The following is a 13,007-nucleotide window of genomic DNA, read 5'->3' as shown; positions in this document are numbered from 1 at the left end:
GGCACAGGTGTCATGAAATTGAAGTCGCTGAGGGTGGATGGAAACAGCCAGTTGCACAGGGCCAAACCGCTGCGAGAAGGCGGGAGCAGCCGATCGGCGAGAGCATAAAAAGATCAAGAAAAGATCGAAGTCAGGACAAAGAAAGCTGAGAGACAGGGCAGAATGGACAACCTACTTGCACCATTGATGAGAGGCGTTGGGAGAATTGGGATATGGACGCATCCATTAGGGGCGTGCTGGCAATTGAGCCCAAGCTTACCGCCAAGCAGGAAGGGCGCCTGGATAGGTTGGTAGAGGACAACATGGACCTCTTTAGCTGGAAAGAAGACGAGGCAACGCTCCGAAGGTTACACACATTCAACATGCCAGTACAGTTGGCGGGAAAGAAGGTGAAAAAGGTGGAGCTACATGGGGCAAGCAGGGAGGTTGGTCTGGCTCAGGGGAACTGGAAGACGGAGGAAGAAGGGGGTCAGTTGCGGTGCCGTCAGGGTAAGAAAAGGAATAATATGAAGTGCAAGAACCCAGCGGGGGCCGCAGGTATGGGGCCAACAAAGGCGAACCAGCGTGTCGGGCGAGAGAACGAGATTGGAAAGCCTCCTTTCTACTATAGAGTCGTCGGGCAAGGCGACGAGTTGAAAGATGGGGTGTTAGGTGTGGTGCTCTGATCAAGAGAGCCGACGACAGAAGAAGGGCGCGGCGAGGAGACTGAAGAACTAGGACAAAATTAAAGATGCACTATTTTTCTCCATCACGAGAGTTTTTTAACGAGGCATCCCTCGAATGTAAAACCTTTTTACAATTCAAATATACAAGGATATTCTCAGTAATTGTAACACCCCGATTTCGGTGGCGTCACTTTAGTAACCAAATAAACTTAATGCGGAAAAACGTGAATTATTTTTTTTTTCGTCGATAATATAAACAAGACTTAAAGAAATAAAACTCTAATGCGAAGGATAATCAGAAACTAATATACAATAATAATTACAGCCCCCGCTGTAAGTAGCTAACCACATCACGAGTAAACCTCCAGTGACGGGAAGTAAGAAAAGTAGCGCCCGTAGGCAAAATGTACAAACCAAAAGAAAGGTCAAGTGTTCGCAGCACTATCCCTCAAAAATGAGAATAAGCTGGCCCATCGGCCTAAAACAAGACCTCCTAAGTCCAACCAACTCTCTGTGATTCCCGTAAAGAAACCACACAAAAAGCTATAGGTGGGAAAACTACCCTGTCCCCAAAGAAAACAAATGATGTTCAGAGCTAAGACTCTACTCCTACACTAATCCCATCTCGAGGAGCTCACACCAGCACTAAAACCTACATGCTAGCATGATCGTCGTCCGAATCTGAATCCAGAACGACCTAGTCTATGTTCACCATCCGTCCTCCTCTCGCTACCGCGATGCGCTCCTGTTCCAGCATCTCAATCCCTAGTTTCCCCCGAAGGGTGAACCATCGTGAACCAGCCCGCCAAAGACATCTGACAAAGGGCGTTTGTCCGCCAAAGCACACACAGAAGACGCGAGGGTCAACTCCAAAGAATTACGTAAATAATAGCATCGATAGATACAGATAATAGAATAGCCACTTAGGCTTATAGCTAGGGATAACATCCTAGGGTTGCATATTCCATAATAACATAAACGACAATAATATCACTTAACATGTTCCAAATAGGATTAACAAGTAACAATCACACTCAACAACTAAATTAGTATGCATGTTGCATGATATGCAAATGACGGTTAACCCAGTTAACCACATGCATTCCGGAAACGGATGGACATCAAACGGATCAGCCCTAACACCAGCCACGGTGGGGCCATTTCGGCCCGCGTGCCTCTTACACCACACAAAGGTAGTCAGATCAGCAGTAAACCCGTAGGTCTGCCATTTCGGTCTGCTACAAGAGTCGTCTACAAACGCTCTTACACGGCATTCCGGGTCTTATGACAATTTTGGAAACCGACGAGGTCCAGAGTACGTCCTGTGTTAATACCTCATTAATGTTGCATGAATGCAGGATGATTAGTCAAACAACGTCTCCGAATCTCACTCGACACGTCGCCACGTGTTCTAGCTAAATTAATGTCTCTAAAAACTTACCCTAAGGTAACAGTCGATTCTGCGACAAAAGACATTTCTTCACATCAACACATAACCCATGATGATCTCCAAATCATCCGACTCATCTCCATCCGATGGTCAAAACTGCTCAACGAGCAAAGAGTATCACATACTCGGAAACTATCAATTTCCCGGACTTATCCCCAGGATAGCCCAACAACACAGCTGCTCCAACAGCACAAGAGTATCCCGCATTCACAAGGTCTCACGCCTCAGTGAAGCTTCATGCTGTTCACGAGGTCTCACGCCTCAGTGAAGATCCATGCTTTCCACAAGGTCTCACGCCTCAGTGGAGTATCACGCATTCACAAGGTCTCACGCCTCAGTGAAGCTTCTCGGCTCATCCCTTGGATGGCTAAATGTAACGCCCCGATTTCTCGAGTGTTACACAGTAACTAATTAACCAATTTTCGTAAAGAGTTTTCGTCGATTCACTTATTAATCTTCAATTAATGACAAACCTTTCATTTTACGAAAACTCTTGAAACATAACCTTTCCAAAAACACGCGGAAGTAACCAACATCGTAAAACTTTTTAAATAACCAACTGTAAAGAGTACGAATCAAAGGCCTGAATGAAAATAAAGATTACATCAAAACTTGTTCATTCGAATTTAAGCAATAAAATTGTTCGATACCAACACTTCGGAAACTCTCAACCCCAACAGAAAACAAAAGACTCTCAACCCAAACCCTATTCCTTAGCCTCTTCCTCTGAAGTGTAGTCGTCCTCCGGTATTGGCACGTCACGTAGCATCAACTCCCAAGAATGAGTCATCGCCATTATCTTCACGACCATCTACCCCCCCCCCCCAAATAAACACATAGCAAACAAGCAGGGTCAGGTCCAACAAAAAGAATGATAATGACAAAATCAACAACAACATATATAATATAAGTACATTATATGTCTTTTATGGGAAAGAGTCAGTTACTAACGGAATCTCACTTCACACAACCCACCAAAACTTCCATGGCCATCTTCGTGCTTCCGCAGAGACACGGTTATCACGGTGACCGCAGTCAACCAAATCACGTGGAGCCGCAATGATCCACAAAAGTTCACGGTGACCGCAGTCAACCAAATCACGTGAAGCCACACCGGCCCACAAGGTTCACGGGAGACCGCAGTCAACCCAAATAACTCCCTCGCGTGCAAGGTACCATCGTTCTCATGGACCATAGTCTACCTGACCTATGTCCAAATTATTCACATTTACTTGCAAGTGAGTTTATTACACTTTTCTCTTTGATAAGTCTCTAAAGTCAATCCTAGAGTCTTATCAAACTCTTTATAAAACAACCTTCACAACACAACATTCACGGGTTACAAGGGAATTACGGCTAGGTGAGCAACCCATGAACCATTAACTGAGAAAATAAATATAATCCACGTAAAGGAACGCAAGAACATTCACTCATGCATAATATATCATCGCAACTTCAACATATTGACAGCAGAAACAACTTTCACAAAAATAGAGCCACAGAATGCATCTTTCATCCAAAAATCACGTATGATACCTTTCTAGAAAGCTATTTTAAACATCTACAACTCTCTAGTTACACACTTGTTCATTTGAGTCCCAGAATTAGGTGATATTAGGCCTTAAAGCTAACTGTCCGGAACAGGAAAAACAGCAGGTGTGACAGTTACTAAACACGACCCCCAGATCACATTACTAAACCACAAATTATGGTTTTTATATGTCTGGAAAGATATTTCGACAATCTACAACTTTCATTTTAATCACTTTTTCATTTGATGACTATAAACAGGTAAAAAGGTGCTCTGAAGTCCGCTGTCCAGTACAGGAAACTGGCAGCGAAACTCCCATGGCTCTATGGTTTTCAAAAATAATTTTCCTTCCTTCCCCCTTTGATCATGGCAATCTTGGTACAGCCCCAAGAACCCAAATATCCACTCAAAATTTCAGAACCAAACATTTAGCAAGGATCATGTTATAACAAGTGCAAAATAGCACAAAACTTAACAAATACCATGGCAACTCGCATAAAATCATAGATTCAGATCATAAACAACGTTTGAGGATCATATTCATTGCTTTTCAAGAGAAAAATCCCAGCAAGCAAGCATGTACAGGTAATCATGCAAAAACAGTCCAAAACTCAAGTTGTTTCTCATGGCAATTCATGGCATATTCCCTAAAGAACCTACCCATTCCTAGAACCAGCCCTTACCTTTGTCCTTAGGCTTGAAGAAAAGATGAAATTGAAGAGCAAGGTTCTGGTTTCTCTCCTCTTCTCCCACGCGTAACCCTTCCTCTCTCCCTCTCGCTCGCGAACTCCTCCTCTCTCTTGCGCGAACACGTCGACGGTGGTAGGGCTTGGGACGGTGACGGCTAGGGTGCAAGGGGAAGGTTTCTCTCACTCTTTCTCCTCTGTTTTTACGTGTTTCAGAAGTGCACAAGGTTTCTTTCTTCAGAATAGTGTGAAAAGAAACCCTTTCCCTCCCAAAACCCTACATAGCCCGCGTCCCCTCTCTCCCTCTCTTGGGCTAGGGTTTGTTTTCTTTCAAGCCCAACCCAAGTCAAAACCCTTGACCCCATCACTTAAGAACTTACTCAGGCCTGAAACTAATCAAAAACCTCAGCCCTTTTTAGTAATATCACGATCACACTCGGAATTGAAAGGAAACAAATCAATTAAATTCGCAGGTACTGTACAGCCAGAACCATCGTCACTAAACCGAGGATATCTCGAGCTACAGAGGTCGGAATGACCTGATTCCACTTCGAGAATTTTCTAGACTTAAAGGGCTACAACTCTCATGAAGGAAGTTTTCCCAAATAAAGTCGTTAAGACCCTCTAAAAATTCACCCAAGTTGACAGTTCTAATCTGCCAGCTATCAAACATTAACTAAAACTTCAATTTTATTCAAACTTCCATAAAATTGTTCCAAATTGAACTTAGGGCCTTACAATACCACCCCCCTTAAAATAGTTTCGCCCTCGAAACTTAAGGGTTTACAAATAAATCGGGGTGTGACTCCCGCATCTTATCCTCTAACTCCCAGGTCGCGTCACCAGTCTCTTGGTTCCACACGACCTTCACTAAAGGCACCTCCTTGTTTCTTAAGCGCTTTATGCTTCGGTCGACGATCTTGATGGGTGGCACCTCCATTGTCAGATCATCTCTCAGCTGTATGTCGTCTGGCGTAATCACATGCGAATCATCTGCCATGTACTTCCGCAACTGCGACACATGAAGAACGTCATGGATGTTGGATAGAAACGGTGGTAGGGCGATCCTGTACGCCACCGGTCCAACTCGCTCCGTGATCTGGTACGGCCCAATAAACTTCGGAGTAAGCTTCTTGGACTTGATTGCTCTTCCGACACCTGTCATCGGGGTAACCCGCAAGAAGACATGGTCTCCGGCCTGAAATTCCAACTCCTTTCGTCGGTTGTCGGCGTAACTCTTTTGGCGACTCTGCGCGGTTCTCATCTTTTCCTGAATTCTCCTGACTTCCTCGGTGGTCTGTTGCACCAATTCCGGGCCAATCACCAAATTTTCTCCATCTTGATGCCAGCATAAGGGCGTACGACACCTCCGACCGTACAAAGCTTCGTAAGGTGCCATGCCGATGCTCGCATGGAAACTATTGTTGTAAGTGAATTCGATCAATGGCAGCATCTCATCCCAACTGCCCTTGTGATCCAACACACAGGCCCGTAGCAAATCTTCCAGCGACTGGATTGTCCTCTCTGTCTGCCCATCGGTTTGGGGATGATAGGCAGAGCTCAACCTCAACTTAGTTCCGAGGGCCTACTGCAAGGCTCCCCAAAAGTGAGAGGTAAACCTCGGATCTCTGTCTGACACGATGCTGGTCAGTACACCATGTAGACGCACAACCTCAGCCACATAAATCTCCGCCAATTTCTCCACCTTGTACTTCAGATTGATCGGGATAAAATGAGCGGTCTTTGTCAAGCGATCAACAACAACCCAAATTGCATCGAACTTCCTCCGAGTTAAAGGTAAAGCCGTCACGAAGTCCATAGAAATACTGTCCCACTTCCACTCTGGGACATCTAGTGGTTGCAGCTTCCCTGCGGGCTTCTGATGCTCTACCTTCGCTTTCTGACATGTCAAGCAAGTAGAAACATACTCTGCAACCTGCTTCTTCATCCCAGGCCACCAGAAGTGAAGTTTCAAGTCCTGATACATCTTGTTCATTCCGGGATGGATACTCAGTCTACTCTTGTGTCCTTCATCCAGGATCAATCTTCTCATCTCTGCATCGTCAGGCACACATATCCGTCCCTTGCATCGCAGAATATTGTCATTCCCAATAGAGAACTCTGGTGCCTTTCCCGGAGTCACACGGTCTCGCCACTCAGCTATCCCTTCATCAGTCTCTTGTCTAGACTTGATCTCTTCCAAAAGTCCACTTGACACCGTCACCATTCCGAAACTCAGTCTTCCTGGTGCGAGCTTGACGTCCAAGCTCAGACCTCGGAAAGCCTCCAACAGTTCTAACTCCTTGACCATCATTGAGGACACATGTATAGCCTTCCGGCTGAGAGCGTCGGCTACGACATTGCTTTTCCCCGGATGGTACTGTAGAGTGAACTCATAGTCCTGAAGAAATTCCATCCACCTCCGCTGCCTCATGTTCAGATCCTTCTGATCAAATAAGTACTTTAAACTCTTATGATCGCTGTAGATCGTGAACGTACTGCCATAGAGATAGTGTCTCCAAATCTTGAGAGCATAAACTATGGCAGCCAACTCCAGTCATCTGTGGGGTAGTTCTTCTCATGAGTCTTCAATTGCCTTGAAGCATAGGCAATTGCTTTCTTATCTTGCATCATTACACACCCCAAACCATTGAGCGACGCATCACAATACACGTCATAAGGTTCTCCTTCCTTAGGTAAAGCTAGTATGGGTGCGGTGGTCAGCCGCTTCTTCAACTCCTGGAAACTAGCCTCACACTTCTCCGTCCACGCAAACGGTTGATTCTTCTTCGTCAACTGGGTCAACGGCGAAGTCAACTTTGCATAATCTTTGACGAATCGCCTATAGTAGCCAGCAAGCCCAACAAAGCTTCTGATGTCGCTTGCCGTCTTTGGTTGCTCCCATGACAGAATTGTCTCGATCTTGCTAGGGTCAACAGCCACACCCTGACTTGATATGACATGACCTAGGAACTTCACCTCTTCCATCCAGAATTCACACTTCGAGCTGTTAGCATATAGCTCCTTCTCCCGCAATACTCCTAGCACTTGACGCAAATGCTCTTCGTGTTCTTCCTTACTCTTCGAGTAAATCAAAATATCATCAATGAACACGACCACGAACTTGTCCAGGAATGGCCTGAACACTCTGTTCATGTAGTCCATAAACACTGCGGGTGCATTAGTAACCCCAAACGGCATCACAAGATATTCATAATGCCCGTATCGGGTCCTGAATGAGGTCTTCTGGATGTCCAATTCCTTGACTCGGATCTGATGGTATCCCGACTTAAGGTCTACCTTCGAGAAGATCACCGCTCCTCTAAGTTGATCCATCAAGTCGTCTATCCGAGGCATCGGATAACGGTTCTTCACTGTCACCTTATTCAGCTGCCGGTAATCCACACACAATCTGGACTTCCCATCCTTCTTCTTTACCAATAGCACAGGTGCACCCCATGGCGATACGCTAGGTCGAATGAATCCCTTTGAGGATAGATCATCCAACTGCTGTGCCAGTTCTGCCAAGTACCACGGCAATGGTACTAACTTCAGACAATCTCAATCAAACAACCATCTTAGCACACAAGTCTACCCAAATCTCACCGCGAAGCTTTGAAAACACCTTTATCAAAAACAAAACACAACGAGCTCGGAAACTCGTAAGCCCAAAACCCTTAGTGCTCTGGTTTCTCAACCGGAGCTCTGATACCACAATGTAACGCCCCGATTTCTCGAGTGTTACACAGTAACTAATTAACCAATTTTCGTAAAGAGTTTTCGTCGATTCACTTATTAATCTTCAATTAATGACAAACCTTTCATTTTACGAAAACTCTTGAAACATAACCTTTCCAAAAACACGCGGAAGCAACCAACATCGTAAAACTTTTTAAATAACCAACTGTAAAGAGTACGAATCAAAGGCCTGAATGAAAATAAAGATTACATCAAAACTTGTTCATTCGAATTTAAGCAATAAAATTGTTCGATACCAACACTTCGGAAACTCTCAACCCCAACAGAAAACAAAAGACTCTCAACCCAAACCCTATTCCTTAGCCTCTTCCTCTGAAGTGTAGTCGTCCTCCAGTATTGGCATGTCACGTAGCATCAACTCCCAAGAATGAGTCATCGCCATTATCTTCACGACCATCTACCCCCCCCCCAAATAAACACATAGCAAACAAGCAGGGTCAGGTCCAACAAAAAGAATGATAATGACAAAATCAACAACAACATATATAATATAAGTACATTATATGTCTTTTATGGGAAAGAGTCAGTTACTAACGGAATCTCACTTCACACAACCCACCAAAACTTCCATGGCCATCTTCGTGCTTCCGCAGAGACACGGTTATCACGGTGACCGCAGTCAACCAAATCACGTGGAGCCGCAATGATCCACAAAAGTTCACGGTGACCGCAGTCAACCAAATCACGTGAAGCCACACCGGCCCACAAGGTTCACGGGAGACCGCAGTCAACCCAAATAACTCCCTCGCGTGCAAGGTACCATCGTTCTCATGGACCATAGTCTACCTGACCTATGTCCAAATTATTCACATTTACTTGCAAGCGAGTTTATTACACTTTTCTCTTTGATAAGTCTCTAAAGTCAATCCTAGAGTCTTATCAAACTCTTTATAAAACAACCTTCACAACACAACATTCACGGGTTACAAGGGAATTACGGCTAGGTGAGCAACCCATGAACCATTAACTGAGAAAATAAATATAATCCACGTAAAGGAACGCAAGAACATTCACTCATGCATAATATATCATCGCAACTTCAACATATTGACAGCAGAAACAACTTTCACAAAAATAGAGCCACAGAATGCATCTTTCATCCAAAAATCACGTATGATACCTTTCTAGAAAGCTATTTTAAACATCTACAACTCTCTAGTTACACACTTGTTCATTTGAGTCCCAGAATTAGGTGATATTAGGCCTTAAAGCTAACTGTCCGGAACAGGAAAAACAGCAGGTGTGACAGTTACTAAACACGACCCCCAGATCACATTACTAAACCACAAATTATGGTTTTTATATGTCTGGAAAGATATTTCGACAATCTACAACTTTCATTTTAATCACTTTTTCATTTGATGACTATAAACAGGTAAAAAGGTGCTCTGAAGTCCGCTGTCCAGTACAGGAAACTGGCAGCGAAACTCCCATGGCTCTATGGTTTTCAAAAATAATTTTCCTTCCTTCCCCCTTTGATCATGGCAATCTTGGTACAGCCCCAAGAACCCAAATATCCACTCAAAATTTCAGAACCAAACATTTAGCAAGGATCATGTTATAACAAGTGCAAAATAGCACAAAACTTAACAAATACCATGGCAACTCGCATAAAATCATAGATTCAGATCATAAACAACGTTTGAGGATCATATTCATTGCTTTTCAAGAGAAAAATCCCAGCAAGCAAGCATGTACAGGTAATCATGCAAAAACAGTCCAAAACTCAAGTTGTTTCTCATGGCAATTCATGGCATATTCCCTAAAGAACCTACCCATTCCTAGAACCAGCCCTTACCTTTGTCCTTAGGCTTGAAGAAAAGATGAAATTGAAGAGCAAGGTTCTGGTTTCTCTCCTCTTCTCCCACGCGTAACCCTTCCTCTCTCCCTCTCGCTCGCGAACTCCTCCTCTCTCTTGCGCGAACACGTCGACGGTGGTAGGGCTTGGGACGGTGACGGCTAGGGTGCAAGGGGAAGGTTTCTCTCACTCTTTCTCCTCTGTTTTTACGTGTTTCAGAAGTGCACAAGGTTTCTTTCTTCAGAATAGTGTGAAAAGAAACCCTTTCCCTCCCAAAACCCTACATAGCCCGCGTCCCCTCTCTCCCTCTCTTGGGCTAGGGTTTGTTTTCTTTCAAGCCCAACCCAAGTCAAAACCCTTGACCCCATCACTTAAGAACTTACTCAGGCCTGAAACTAATCAAAAACCTCAGCCCTTTTTAGTAATATCACGATCACACTCGGAATTGAAAGGAAACAAATCAATTAAATTCGCTGGTACTGTACAGCCAGAACCATCGTCACTAAACCGAGGATATCTCGAGCTACAGAGGTCGGAATGACCTGATTCCACTTCGAGAATTTTCTAGACTTAAAGGGCTACAACTCTTATGAAGGAAGGTTTCCCAAATGAAGTCTTTAAGACCCTCTAAAAATTCACCCAAGTTGACAGTTCTAATCTGCCAGCTATCAAACATTAACTAAAACTTCAATTTTATTCAAACTTCCATAAAATTGTTCCAAATTGAACTTAGGGCCTTACACTAAACAACTGCTCAACGAGCGAAGGAGTATCAACATACTCAGAACTTACCAATCTCCTCAACACTTGGATCCGACGACACTTCTCGTTTTCCAAAAACTAAGATTTGCATCCTAAGCTTCCTTTCGAGTTTGTTATCATTATTTGAAGATTTAGAGGTTGTTTAATGTTTTATGAGTTTTCTTTTCAAAATAATATCCTTTTAGTCTTATCGCAAAATCTTATAAGTTCTCGGGATCTCCTAATCCCCAAATGACACCAGAGAATGTCTCGATCCATAAAACACCATAACAAGGCCCGAATCTCATTCGTCCTATCAAACTTTCTCAAAACTCTCAAAATAAAATCGGCATGACCTGCCCGCTATTCTCACTACTCAGAATCTCAGATCTCATTGCAAAAGCATAAATAACTCAGCACAATCAATCAACATGTCATATATCAACATATTAAGCAATAACCACATAGCACTTAGCATATAAGGCATGCATCACACATCCTAAATTACCCTCTTAGCACTTAGCATGAAATTCAATCTCAAAAACATTCAGTAGATGAATCATCTACATTGTCAGCCGAAGCCTCAGAAAACATTTTTCCAATCAAACACAAACAAGTGCATAAACAGTAAACAATGTCGAAAGCATCGACCCTAAGCATTAACTAGAGATTCAGTGAGAAGCCCTCACCTGAAGATTCTCCAGGATGATCTTCGAACTCTTCCTCACAAGCAAAGCGTTGCTCCTCAGGAAATTCCTCAAAATCACCTTTAGAGCAAAACCACAGAAATACTATCAGAATCTATCGAAAACTAAGCTATCAATACTCACTAAGGTTACACGAAGTAGTACATACTCCGAGGTACGATAATCTAGCGCGAAAGGACAAGTTTTCGAAAAAGGAATTTTCCTCCTCCTCCCCTATAGGGATCGGCCACTTTTCACAATTGTGGGATTCGATTTTTCTTCGATCAAACTTGGTTCCAATGCTATCATTAGCCGTAACTAAGGGTATTCTAAACTCGGAAAAATTATCGGATCAAAAACTGTCGCAGGGGTATTTTGGTCATGATTTTTAACTTAGAATTTCAAAACTGAAATCCCAAAAAGCAAATTTGACAGGGACGTTACTAACGACGTTTATGACAACTAATCCTACTAGCACTAAGCTAAGGCGATAGTTTTCAGCCTAAAGGTTGAAGCTTTACTCCAAAAATGGGTATTTAAGGCATAAATTGATTCCGGCGGAAATCCGGCGACATTACGGAAAATCTAATCCGGCAGAAGTGATCTTGGGCATGTAAGGAAGATGTTTAGAATAAAAAATGAAATATTCAGGATAGTTTTGCAAAAACCTCAAAACTATCAGCTCAAAAAAGCTATGGAAAAAGCGATCAGAGGTAAGGATTAGCGACCATACCTCGAAACCTTGAAGCAGCAACTGATTAATCAACGATCAAGCAAGGATTGAACAAAATCTCTTCTTCCTTCCTCTTCAATGGAGCTCGCGGATTTGGGAGAGAAATGGAGGAGTTTTTGTAATTTTTCTCACCTTTCTTGCTATATATAGAGGTTGGCAAAACGCGATAAAATGGAAGTTTCGCGAATCTGGTTTTTCCGGCGTCATTCTCCGTGAATTCTAAGATAGGTTTTGGCAAAATAATTCCAAAACTCAAAAGATGTCTCCTTTTATTTTTGGCAACTAATGCAAAGTCGGTGTAAAACTATTTTACCCGATAAGTTGCTTTTTGCATCGAATGTCGGAATGGAAAACTTCCTTCTGAAGAAAGATTAAAATCATCAAGAGAAATGGGTGTACGCGTGTGAAATCTTCATTTGATGTTCCGAATAGAAAAAGTCTTCATTGTCGGGTGATTCTAGGGTTTTGAAATACCAGGGTTTCGGTTTCGGCAAACTTCCGATGATTGGAATCGGACGTTCGTAGATCCTAGAGTTTCGCCTCGAAACGATTGTGATATATGGAAAAAGAGAAGTTCTAACATTTCTCTGAAGATTTTTGGAATTAACTTCCATCGTGCCTAAAAGTGAAAACTAGCTATATACTAGGGTTTCTGACCTTGGTTTAAACGTATAACGATCGTGCTATAACTTTTATCGATCATGATGCAATCCTTATACTTTTCCTGAACTTTCTCCTTCATAAATTTATTTCATTTGGTAAACTCTAGTTCAGGTTTCCTTTCACGATACATCAACCCTAATCGTGAATAGGATTCTATTTACTTGGCATAAGTTTAAAAACTTGGGCCTTACATTACTACCCTCCAAAAAGAAAGTTTCGTCCTCGAAACTTAAGGATTAGTAAAAATTTCTGGATATTGTTCCTTGATCTTTTCCTCTAACTCCCATATGGCACC

General features: G+C 43.0%; 2 long non-coding RNA genes across 2 annotated transcripts; both read right to left on the bottom strand.

Annotated features, from left to right (window-relative positions):
• Positions 1–2,684: 2,684 nt before the first annotated feature.
• Positions 2,685–4,721, bottom strand: LOC130735428 (uncharacterized). The gene is made up of 2 exons (XR_009018445.1): positions 4,330–4,721; positions 2,685–2,926 (listed from the first exon to the last, which is right to left on the bottom strand). It is a non-coding gene; the product is annotated as an uncharacterized LOC130735428 (long non-coding RNA).
• A 3,525-nt stretch (positions 4,722–8,246) lies between these two features.
• On the bottom strand, positions 8,247–10,281 carry LOC130735427 (uncharacterized). Its single transcript, XR_009018444.1, has 2 exons — positions 9,890–10,281; positions 8,247–8,488 (listed from the first exon to the last, which is right to left on the bottom strand). It is a non-coding gene; the product is annotated as an uncharacterized LOC130735427 (long non-coding RNA).
• Positions 10,282–13,007: the final 2,726 nt, after the last annotated feature.

The sequence above is a fragment of the Lotus japonicus genome, chromosome 2 (assembly GCF_012489685.1).
Source record: "Lotus japonicus ecotype B-129 chromosome 2, LjGifu_v1.2".
Taxonomy (NCBI): Eukaryota; Viridiplantae; Streptophyta; class Magnoliopsida; order Fabales; family Fabaceae; genus Lotus; species Lotus japonicus.
The sequence above is the reverse complement of the archived record's forward strand: the minus strand, read 5'-3'. Positions and strand labels throughout refer to the sequence as shown.